This window comes from Balaenoptera physalus (assembly GCF_965194825.1).
Source record: "Balaenoptera physalus genome assembly, chromosome: 8".
NCBI lineage: Eukaryota > Metazoa > Chordata > Mammalia > Artiodactyla > Balaenopteridae > Balaenoptera > Balaenoptera physalus.
The window spans coordinates 4,484,341-4,496,995 of NC_138887.1; the positions used below are offsets into that span (position 1 = coordinate 4,484,341).

At 38.6% G+C, this 12,655-nt stretch overlaps 1 pseudogene across 1 annotated transcript; it reads left to right on the forward strand.

Annotated features, from left to right (window-relative positions):
* Positions 1–1,233: 1,233 nt before the first annotated feature.
* On the forward strand, positions 1,234–12,413 carry LOC309666137 (acireductone dioxygenase pseudogene; annotated as a pseudogene). Its single transcript has one exon. The product of its transcript is annotated as an acireductone dioxygenase pseudogene (transcript).
* The last annotated feature ends 242 nt before the right edge of the window (positions 12,414–12,655 follow it).

Here is a 12,655-nt window from a genome sequence, read left to right on the forward strand (position 1 = left end):
TTTTCAGGTCTGCAGTATACCAAACTAAAAAGTTGGGGAAAAAAATGTCTGATGTCTGGCATGATGGGAATAGCAGTATATACAGTGTTTAAATAATCCAGCCTGTTGGTACTGAGAACTATTTAATAAGTTGGCTCCCTGAAAACTAGAGATAGTTTATTTAGTTAAATCTGTTTAACACAGTCACAGAATAATAGCACCAGATGCTTCTTCCTCCTCACAACTTGTATTTTTTTATACAATAAAGAGTTTAGATAGCTCATATGTCTAGCTTTGTATGGGAGGAGTAGGGAGAAAAATGAACAGATGCTAGAAACATTTATTCTAGTTAGTTTTATGAGTTGATATCTCTGGCAATTTTTTATAGCCTTCAGTGGTCTAATATATCATTTAATCTGCCAGAAAGAAGATCAATTAATGTTTAAAATAGGTGCTTTATTAAGGAAACATTACAAAACATCTATCCTTAAGGACCCCCAAGTAGCTCACCATTTTTGATAATGTGTTTCATTGGACATATTTTTAAAATGTGATTGCAAGGTAAAATGTAGACAGTTTAAAGCTAAGGTTAATTTCGTGTCATTCTATTTCACAAGGTCCCTTTTGCATTTTTACTACATTTATAAGGATCAAAACAGTGACTTGATTTAATGTGTATTACCAAGAATAATGTATTGGTATTCTAGGTTAACCAAGAAATGACAGAGGGAGTTGCTAGAACTTAGCTTGGAAGAGATGTCTTCAGACACTCACAACGTCTATTAATTTACTCTTCTTCCTGGGACATGAGTTGTGGGAACAGGAAAGAGTTGGAAAATCAAAATTATTCCTTTTGATCTCAATGTGCATGTTGAGCTGCACTTATTACCTACAATCCAGTTCCTCAAAGCATCCGTCAGTCAATGAGCATTAACATGGGTGCAGTTGTATGTTCCAATAGCTGGAGTTCACTCCGTGTTTACTTTCGGCATTTCTTTTTCCACTTGGAAATGAAATCATATCTTCCACTTGCTGTGTAAGTATCCCTAGTGTTCTGCACAGGGTCTCGATGGATTAGCTAGAAATACTATTTTACACAGTCTTTCCTGCTACCTCATACTTCTCAAACCTATCATTTTAAAAAATTAGCTCTGCTGCTCATTTCAGGTTGGGGAACTATGCATTTTGCAAACAGCATGGCATGGTTTAATTGGAATAAAAATGGGCTTTTTTTTTAAATTTTTTTTTAATTTTTGGCTGTGTTGGGTCTTCGTTTCTGTGCGAGCGCTTTCTCTAGTTGTGGCAAGCGGGGGCCACCCTTCATCGCGGTGCGCGGGCCTCTCACTATCGCAGCCTCTCTTGTTGCGGAGCACAGGCTCCAGACGTGCAGGCTCAGCAATTGTGGCTCACGGGCCTAGTTGCTCCGCGGCATGTGGGATCTTCCCAGACCAGGGCTCGAACCCGTGTCCCCTGCATTGGCAGGCGGATTCTCAACCACTGCGCCACCAGGGAAGCCCCTAAAAATGGGCTTTTATTCGACAGAACTGAATTCAAACCCATGGCTCGTTATTCACAAACTGTGAGGCTTTAAGCAATGTGCTAACAGCGCTGAGCCTGGTCCTACCTTCTGCAATATTATAGAAAATGATATTTTCCTACCTCCCTCGCAGAGTTGTTTTAAAGCTGAACGAGAAAATGGTAGAAAGAGCTTTATAAACAAATAGCAATGCTATATAAGAACACACTAATTTCGCTTAATGTAGTAGGGATTCAGGTTTGCACAGAGCTAATTTTCCCCTGGATCTAGGATGAACCTAACAGGAGAACTGGTGATTCCAAATGAACCAGACGATCCTGAGTACATCTTTCCTATGAAAACGCTTGGCCACAGCCCTTCCAAAGGGAGGAAAATGCTAAAAGCACACAAAAATTCAAGAAAAAGAGGGCCAGAGCAAAGGGGTGGTTCAAACACAAAACTGGATCTGCCAAACAGATTGGCCTCTGCTCCAGCCGCCGGTCCTGAGAGTCTCAGGGTGAGGAAGGTGACCAATAAAACAGTCAGTAAAATAGAAAGAGATTTTCCCTGAACTGTCGTAGGATATGGAGAAGAAAAAAGCTTTCAAAAGCACTCAGGTCAAAAGCTTTGAAGACACAGGTGGCAAATCCTAGGCATAGATAGCAGGTGTGGGAAACGGTGGTATCGCCTGTAGAGCCTCAGGTGTCAATTAGTACAAGCTAAGCTGAGAGCATCAGTCAAGCCCCCATCGCGTACCGCAGACAGTGCCGTGCAGGGGGAGGCCGGAGGGGAAGAGCTGCTCTCTGGGGTTCCACTGCTCTCCGTGGACAGCACCTGATGGTGACACATGATGTAGTCGGGGATTATCTCACTGCAGAGGGAGACCCCAACAAAAGGCCTTTTTATGGGTGGGAGGCCAAGAGGAAGGAGAGAAGACCCAGGGGTGGAAAAGTGCTAAGTCAGGTTGGAGCAAAGTGTCCCAGCTGAGCCCCCAATAAGGAGGCCTCCAAAGGGTGGTGCCTGGTCTTGGAACGCAGGTATGTGTACCAGCAGAGCAGGTCCAGGGGCTCCTGAGTCCTTGACTACAAGAACACCGTAATAAACTGACTCTGTACCCCAAGCCTGCAGTAGGGAGATTAGCTTCGTCCCAGGAAGACTGCTGGGCAAAGCTTGGAGGCAAACTTCTCATCACCCTTAGAAGAGTACGGGGCATCGGCTCTCTCTAGACCATGAGTATTGGCTACCTGCATAGGGTTCTAACAGAGTCTGTGTTGGTGAGGACCCATCTGTCGGCACGGATGACACACTTAACACTTCTGACATTAGCACTCACTTTAGCAAGAGATGTTATCAGAGAATCTGGAGTTAAGGAGCAGGGTCAAAACCAAAGCCTCCAGGTAGGCATATTCCTGGGGCCACCCAGAATCATTTAGAAAGAATTTAACTGATGCTGGAATTCAGACAAATGTAGTTAAAACAAACAAAATGTAGCATCTTTAACAAGTGCTCAAAATCAGGGATTGGAGGTCACATGCGGATGTATATACCTGCTTTGCCAGTTATGATCTGGTTAAGCGCTGGGGGTTTAGTCAATCTCTCTAAGCTTCAGTGTCTGCATTTTAAAGGAAGAGATAATAACCGTATCCACCATGTTGTGAAGATAAAATAATACTTCATGTGTTTCAGGAGTGAAAAGGAAATCAAGATATTCTCAAATGAAGGAAAACTAAGAGAGTGTGTTGCCAGCAGACGTACTCTAAAATAGCAGCACTTCCTTTAAAGGACCCATCCTGTGTCTGGCAAATAATAAAGTCTCAATACATTTCAGATATAGACTGTGATCTCATTTTGTCTCCAAATACATATAATCTCAAAAAAATGTGTTTTCATAATTATATGTATTTGTGTTCTCTTTTAAAAGTTCCCTCTTGAAATCTTTAATCCTTTGCAATATATTCTTAAAATTAATTTGTAGCAAGAAAACCTTCCATCTTCTCCATTTCCTCAATATTCAATGAAAAGTTTAAAACAGGCTTTCTCCATTTGCCTTGACAGAGCATGTTCTATGATTCCATTAAAATACACTGCATTTTAAAAGTTCTTCCATCCTCTCTTCAATGTTTAATCATTAGTCTCCTATTCACCAGGTGATATTTGTTTACCACATTCTGTTCATATATTTACAGACTCTAAGGTGGGGGATGCGGATGGAGAGAAAGAAACAGTAATGAGGTCAGGCTAACAGTCAGCGCAGTAGACCAAGATCTCATCAGGTAAATGCGAGCATGTTGTTACAGATGTTACAATAGCCTATGATGCTGTACAAATAGAAAGGAATTTGTAATTGGAAAGATTAAATACTATTACTTTGAAGACTGATGGAATGAAGACCAGAGTGGAGAAAAATCATCCACTTAATGAATATAGTTGTACATTTTCCATGTACTTTTCACTCATTTAATTAATTGGAAAATAGAAGAATGCTATAACACAGGGTTTCTCTGAAAGGGAATGGAGATAACCTTACTTAAACCTTGGACCAAGTGGCATCAAGAGGTAAAAAAAGGTAAACAGCAACCGGAAAGAAGTAGATGTGGGCAAATGTAGATTGTAGATGCAACACAACACAAATTGGAAAGATTCTTTGGTTTTTTTTTAGGTTTACAATGCAAAGTGCAGAGGATTAAGGCAAATCTGAGACAGCCTCTGCTACTTTCCTAACTCTATAACCTTAAGCCTCATTTTGTTTCTCTATAAAATTATCGTTATCATAATATATACCTTAAGTATTATCTAATCAATATGAAGGGTCTACAATAAATAGTGGCATCAGTTCAATATCACCTTTACATCCCCAACGCTCAAACATTTCTAACCCGATCATTGATAATTTTCTAGGAAGGCTTTCTCAAGTTTTATCCCTTTCTTTTTCACTGACCCACTTTTTTATCTCCTATATGTGTTTACCTTTAATAAATGGACATCTTTTTCTACAATATATATTAATTCTTAAGGATTGTAACCCAAATGGTTAGTGAGAGGAGAAACATGGCCAGAAGCCCACCTAAGAGTTTACTCTTTTTTTCTTTCGCTGTTTCTGTCTTTCTTCTTGTTTTTTTCATGACTCATGCTATAACCTAATGGTGGAAATTAGGGATTTTGGAGTCAGAGTTCAGTGGTGTAAAGACTGACTCAAAGTTTGGGAGAGCTGATTTTGTGCAATTCTTCCTTATTTTCATTGGTCATGGTAAGAGTGTTTACACCGTGGAAATTGGCAAAGGCTTATAAAAAAGATATTTTTTGAGAGAGTTGTTACTAACTTTGCATTATACTAGTCAGTTACACAGGCTCGTGGTTGAGTCCGGTCCGCATACAAGCTGAATGAACTTCATCACATTACTAATCCCTCTGTGAACCTCAGCTCCTATATCTATAGAATGGGTAAAAATAATAACTATCTCATAGGATTCATAGGGTCATTTCATGAGGTAATGTAATGTCAATACAATAATGTCAATTGTACAATACCTTGCAAATTCTTAAATCTTAGCTATTAGGATTATTTTTCTTATGAGAGTTTTTTAATTCCTTTGCTAAAGTTAGCACTCAGGTGTATCCAGTTTCTTTCTTTTTCCTAATAATTACTCTCCACTGTTTAGCCTAAGAATATAAGTGTACTGACTGAATATGGTCTTCCTTTCCTTCTAAGGAGCATAGGGCAAGAGCTGCCATTTATAATGACTGCTAATCCCAAGTTATGGGTCCTCTCTGCTGTGCACCTTGGAATCACCTGGGTTCATGAAAAACTAACCTATAGAAGAAAAGCAAGAGACAGCAGAGGAGACTCAGTATTTTAGTTTAGATATTGAATCATTCCACATAAGATTTTCACTATGTGTTTGCCCTTCATTTTACCTCTAACATTTTAAAGACAAGTGTGATAAGATTAGACATGTTTTTGCACTATATAGATCTATTGTTTAAAATTTTTTGCTTAAAGTCTGAGACGTGTGTGTATGTATGGTACAACCTTCCTTTTACTTACTAGTTGAAATCTTCTCTGGCCAAACTGACCTTTAAAATTTGACACAAGAATCCCTGTTGTTTTGTTCAGGTGTGGTGCCAAGTTTCATGCCCTGCTGTCACAAGGGTGTACACGGAGCTCATGGGGACATTTAAAATGCAGGCCAAGCCTTGGCAAACGGTTTCTTGCATGATTTATTTTTGTTCTATTACGAAAATAGATTCTGTGGTAACCTCTGGGTTGTATGATGTTGATTCCTACACAGCTTTCACACATGTTCAGTGTCTCAGCAGGATTTGAAGCATTTATTGGACAACAGAAAAGGTCTCTCTTCTCCAGTGAGATGGGTTTAAGATTTCTATTGGCATGAGAGGTGAGAAAAAGCAATACAAGCAGACATTTTGCTTAGAATCCTATGTACATGAGAGCAAGTCTCACTCCAAGGAAATGTGAATGGCACACAAAAGTATTTATTTTCTATTCTCAGAAGACCCATCTACTCTGTAGCAGATGGGAGTATCAAGCTCATTTTCTTAAACATGGAAATGTAACTTAATTATAATACATGACATTTAAGTGGAATATAATGCCAGTACATCTGAGTACAAGATTTGATAAGCTACATCAGCCTATCAGCCCATAGCCGCATTATATCGGTTACAATGATTCACCCTACCCTTCAAAGGAAGGTGAAATGTTCCATTAATTTTGCTCTATAATTACACCATTGGTGGCAGGATGCTTCTCCCTGTGACAATCAGCTAAAATTCTCAAGCATGTGATCTGATTACCATTGTTTTTGTATGGAAAACTAAAACATAATTGTCATAAAATTATCAGCATCCCTTGTTTAATGTTCAATAGCAATCACACTTTCATATCACATGCACCAGAAGGTGCTTTACTGGATACTGACATCAAAATCACAGCAATATAAGAAACTTAAAAATGAAAAAAAAAAAAAATCTTCATAGCCATCTTCTTACTTTTCAGAAAATGGGAAACTAACAGTAAGTTTTTACAACTGTACACATATGTAATTTGTGTTTTTCTAATTAGGACAGAGAAACTACTTATAAGAGATATACACAATAACCATGCCTAATAGTTCTCACTTCTTTAGTTTTTGCAAAGATGAGAAAAATATTTCATGTGATGATTTTGAGGTATACAAATCCTCAGCATTCATTACATGGTATCCTCTTCCCTAGAGTTTATTATAAAGTTTGTTTCTGCTCTGTGAGTACACTGATATCTAGATTCTCAATCAAGATATGCAAGGATAACAAAGGTTCCAGAGAGGGGAGGATCCTTCAGCTTGGGTCTTGAATAATGAAATGATGCTCAGTTACTCATGATAGAGATGCAATAGTGCAAAAGGCATGAGGTCAAAAGGCAGCATGCCCCATTGTGTTTGTCATCATGCCTCCAAATCCCCCTAATGTTCCCTTATCTAGATTAATGGCATACACATCTTTTCTAAAACTTAAGATAGAAACTTTAGAGTATATCTTAATTCCCAAATTTGCATGTTTTTCACATTCAATCAGTCACAGCATGCCTCAACTCTGCTTTAGAATTGAATACCGATGTTTATTTTCCCTTTTATATCCCCACACTTACTGCCACCACCAGCCCCTTTCCACTTGTGATCTCTAGTCTTTCCATTTTCTAATCCCTCCTACACACCCGTGAGAAATCTTCTCACATGAGAAATCTCACAACATGCAATCTTTCACCTTCCTGCTAAGAAATATCTGATATTTCCGCACTTTCTAAGCTATAAATTTTATATTCCTGAATATTGCATTTAAAGTTCTTTTAGACACGTGTCACAAATCACAGTTAAACCCACTCTCTAAATATAACTTTGACACAATTGACCGCATCCAATTCCCACACCCACCCTGAAATTTCAGTCTCTGCATTCTTCTTCATCTACTTTATCTCTTCCACAAAATTTAATGCAACCTCCGTGAATGAAGGTCTCATCTGGTGTTCTTTCTTCCAGGGAGCCATTGTTTCCTAATCAAGTGGAATTAACCAATCTCTAAATCTCCATGGTATTGATTCTATAACTCATTTTACCCATAAAACCTTATAGTGTGCACTGACTTATAAATTACACAGAGTAATTTAGATAGTTAAGACTTTCTCCTTGTATTTCTTCCAGGGTCCCACACAATGCCTTGCTCATAATATGTACCTAAACAAAAAGAAGAGACAAACGATGAAGAAAGAATGTTACATGTCATTTTAATAAAAGTTTCTTTGTGGATACATTCAAGAAAGGAATCATATTTCAATCTATATAGCAACATTTCTCAAACTTTGGTTTCTGAATTCCCATCTTAGAATTACCTAAAGGTGCTGCTACAATTGCAGATTGCAGGAACTTCATGTAGATTTGTCAATTGAGCATCTCAGAGTGCAGCCTAGAAAACATGCTTCCTTGTTGGTTCTCACACACACTAAAGCTAAAGAAGCACTTATGCTACTTTGCGTATTTCAGAGCTTTATTTTGCATAAGTAATTAAGATATTAACAGAGACAAAGCACCATATAGGATATTATCACTAGCCCATTTGACATTCTAATCTACAATTCTTGTACCTGTTCTAATTTGCACATGTGAAATGTGAAGATAGCATTGAAGTATAAATATGCACCACAGGTAAAGAGCTTCCAAAGACGTTTTAATAGGCTACTGAGATAAACATATTAAAATTGTAGGGAAAGCCAAAATATTATTTTATTAAGCATTGGGATTTAAAATAAAGCTTCCTTCTGTAATTTAGATATTGTATATTTTCTTTATTTTTAACTCTGTATAGAATGAATTATCAAAGTTCTAGACATTAGTAATTTTGATCATTTAAAATGAAGTAATGAGTTTGACAATCCTCTGTGACACTGACATTTCCTCTAAATATCTAATGTTGGGAGGGCTTTTCACTTTACAATCCTCCATTTGAGCTAGAATAGAATAAACGGGAGGCATATTTTAGTCCTATATGCATGGCCAAGGGAACCAGCTTCTCTCTGATGGCTGCTGAATATTTGACTGACAAGTGCCTGCCCTGCTCTGCAGCCCTGCTTCAACATTTCCAGGGGTTTCTGAGCTTATCTGGGGTCTCTCCCAATCAAGGCAGTTAATTAAGATCATCACATGACCCTTTCTTTATTCTCACACTTATCACTTGATGAGGACCAGCTGATTCTCCCTGGAAGCTGCAGGTAGGGATCTGAGGCAAACTAGAAAGTTAGAGTTTTTAAAAAAAAAAAAATTTTAATAATTAGCCAATGGATCCAAATATCATCAGAAAAATTTCCCTTCAAATTTCCCTTAGAGAGCGTCTGTTCTCCAGACCCTGGAAAATGGCCCACAATTATGATTAAATATGTGCATAACTGATCCTCACTTTGGAATTTTACTTTTACTTTTGCTCCTGATTCTCTGGAAAGCTCCAGTCCTTTTGGAAACCTTCTTCTGAGTTCTTGTTTCACATGCTTGCGCTCAAGACCCTCTGAGTTCTTAGATACATTGGAAGTCATGGTCAAATCTGACATCAAGTTCAAGCGGGGACCGCTTAGGGTGATTATGAAAGTTTGTCTCCAAAGAAAATAGGAACAGGGGTAATCAGGAAAGGCCAGAAGACCCAGAATTGTCATCTGGACTTGGGAGGAGGTGAGGAGACTGGTCATCACCATAGTGAGAGGTTTTCAGTCTTAAAAGTACAGATCAGGATCCCACATGGCGGGTAAAGAAGGGAACAATGCTCTGTTTCCCAAGTTTTGGATGTTAGAAAACCCATTACAATACGCAATTTCAATTCATCCTTGTATAAGTACTTTATATAGTACCAGAAACACCGTGGAAATACCATCAATTTCTGTGGGTATTAGTTCAACCTGAGAAGAGATTTTGATGTCTTTGACTCTAAAGATAATACTTTTTACTCAGTGGTTATCTTTTTATACTTATTTTCTTTACTTTTATTTTCTTTATTTTTTGGCTTTGAGAAATGAAAATAGTTCTAATTTTTTGATTACAAAACTAATGTATTCTTATTATAATTCCAACAGTACATTAAATGTGTAATGGAGAACTTTTAAAAATCATCCATAATTCTATTACCAAGTCTTAACATTTTGGTGAGTATTTTTTTCAATCTCTATCACTATATATGTATATACATATATAATTTTAACAATTATAAAGACTCAATACATAATAATTTATAGACTACCTTTCTTACCTTTCAGTACATTGTTGATTCATTTCCTGTAAGTATTGTTGCATACAATTGTATTTTATGCCTATTTAGCATTTCATTTTATCCATTTACCATTCTTGAGTTAGACATTCCAAACACATATTTGTGCATTTATCTGATTACTTAGGATATACTCTTAGACCAGGAAGTTTGAGTATCAAAGTCGCTCTTCATTTTCTTAGTAAAGTTCCCCATAAAATTTCCCAAATTGATATTATTATGATAAGGAGTAGGTAATTATACACATCTAAGCACACACAACTAATAAGAGAGAATTCTCATTGACCAGTGAAGTGGTGTCCTTGTGGCTTCAGTTTGATATCAGAAGAAACCTGGGAGGAGATAAGTCAGTGAGTGACCATTATGAACCAAAGGGAGTATAAAACAGCAGTCCCCTGTTTGAATGCACTTCCTTTTTACAAAATAACACACCTTAAAAATTCCATCCTATTAACCTCATTTTTGTATTCCCTTTATTATTAACACTGCAAATGCATTCACTAAAGGATTAGTATATGCATGTATATGAGAAATTAAGGAAAAGTGACGTGTATCTCATATCTCTCAGTAACTCCCTCCCTTGGAGGAAATTTATCCTAGATACTTGCATAACTGCTGTTGGAATCAGCATTAGGATTCCACAGGATTGCAGAAATCACTGATGCTGAAAAAAATCCAAGTGGACTTGTGAAAATGAATCCTTTTTGTATTGTTCTTAGCTGCCAAACTGTGCTAGAAACCCATGGCTATTCTCCAGGAATGTAAAAAAGTGAAGCTGTTTATTCCTGGGGCAGGGACAACCTCTAAATTTTCTGGAGGACCCCAACCAAATTTCCCCCACCTGCCTGACTGGGTGCTGGGCTTTATGTTCTAAAGCATTGGTGTCATGTTGCATGGCTTAGTTCCTCTAGCACCTCTACTAGAAATTCCTTGACTCTTTAATGTTTTGAACGTCTTTGTTCATTACATTCGTCTCTTCCAAAACTAACAAAAAAGAATCACTTAACCTTCTTGATGTGATGTCCTTGAGATATTTGTGCACATTTCTCTGTTACTGGACATTTTGAGGCACAAGTCATGTGTCAGTGCCAACATGTCAAGGTTCAGTGCAGTGCTTTAAAGCCTGTGCTCACAGGGAAGATAACCCATGTTATGTTAAATGAATAATAAAAGACACCAACACAGGACCTACAAAAGGCTAGGCGAGCATGCCTAGGATGGGAGTGTTTTTTCAGTTCATTAAATTTACACACACACGCATGCACGCACACACAGAGTTAAAGAGAGAACCATGTTTTCAATTCAAAGAGGATATTTCTCAGTTCTGTATGCTTAATGTGAAGTCTATGGCTTTTGTCAACGTATAAGTTTATCTTACTTAGGGTTAATAGGTAATATGAGAGATAACCATCAATATTATTCAGTGTTTTTTGAATCATAGGGAAGAATATTATTTTATTATAAAATATAATTATCTTCTGAAAGGATAGTGTTATTAGATCCATGTATATGGGCAATAGACAACAAAAACAATACTTTCCTTAAGAGAAAATTAAAAAAAAAAAATCAGACAACTTTACAGACTTGGACATAATATCTCATTTTTCTGTTCAGGTAATACTGTGAAAAAAGTAGCATAATATAATGTTCTTCTGATCTGAGGTATTTCAGAGTTAAGTCAAAGCATCTTGAAGGGCAGGAAGGAGATGAAGATGCCATGTCTCAAACACCTGCGTCAAATGCCCTGTGAGAGGCAGGGCACAGAGGTCCTCTCCGTGCCGACGGACCCGGAACTCAAGTCCATACTGTGCCCCCAAAATTATCCTCTTACCTTAGAAAAGTTACTTAAATGATTAAAGTACAAAATTGAGGAAATAGTCTACTGATCTCCTAAGGTGCAACGCATGCTTGGCACAGTACTTCACACATAAAATCAATAAATACTTAGGCTTACTATTATTAGCTATTGTTCACATAATATCGAAATAGTACATTGGGTTTGGGGGGCCCACGCGGGTCCCGGGGTCAGACCGGCCTGAGCAGGTCCGGGGTCAGGCACGGCATCCCCGGCCCGGCCATGGTGCAGTCCTGGTACTTGGTTGAGTCAGCCGACAACCCGCGGTGACTCCACCACGCGCAGCCTGCCCACCCTGTAGACCTGGAGCAGCTGCGCAGGCTCGGGGTCCTTTACTAGAAGCTGCATGCTGACAAATATGAGAATGATCCAGAATTAGAAAAGATCCGAAAAGAGAGAAACTACTCCTGGATGGACATAATAACCATATGCAAAGGCAAACTACCAAATTATGAAGAAAAGATGAAGATGTTTTACGAGGAGCATTTACACCTGGATGACAAGATTCGCTACATCCTGGACGGCAGTGGGTACCTCGACGTGAGGGATAAAGAGGACAGGTGGATCCGCATCTTCAGGGAGACAGGAGACATGATCTCTCTCCTCGTCGGGATATACCACCGCTTCATGCTTGATGAGAAGAACTGCCTGAAGGCCATACGGCTGTTTGTGGGAGACCCTGTGTGGACCACGTTCAACCGGCTGGCTGACCACTTCGAGGCCCCTGGGCAGCACCTGGAGTTTCTAGCGCAGACGGCTTAGCGGCGCCCTGGGTCATCGCACACCCTGGCCCTCCTTGTGAAGGTTCCAGACGTGATGGCAGAAGAAAATCTGTCGTATTCTCCTTGCTTTTGTGTTGTAGACTTGAGGCTAGGTGAGCTTTCCTCTGCAAGATTATTTGATCAGAATACGTTTCAATGGAAGTAGCTATGGAACCGGTTTGTACATGGAAGCACCTGTGGAAATCTGGGCAAATCCGCTTATTTTCTCCGATTCAGGATCAG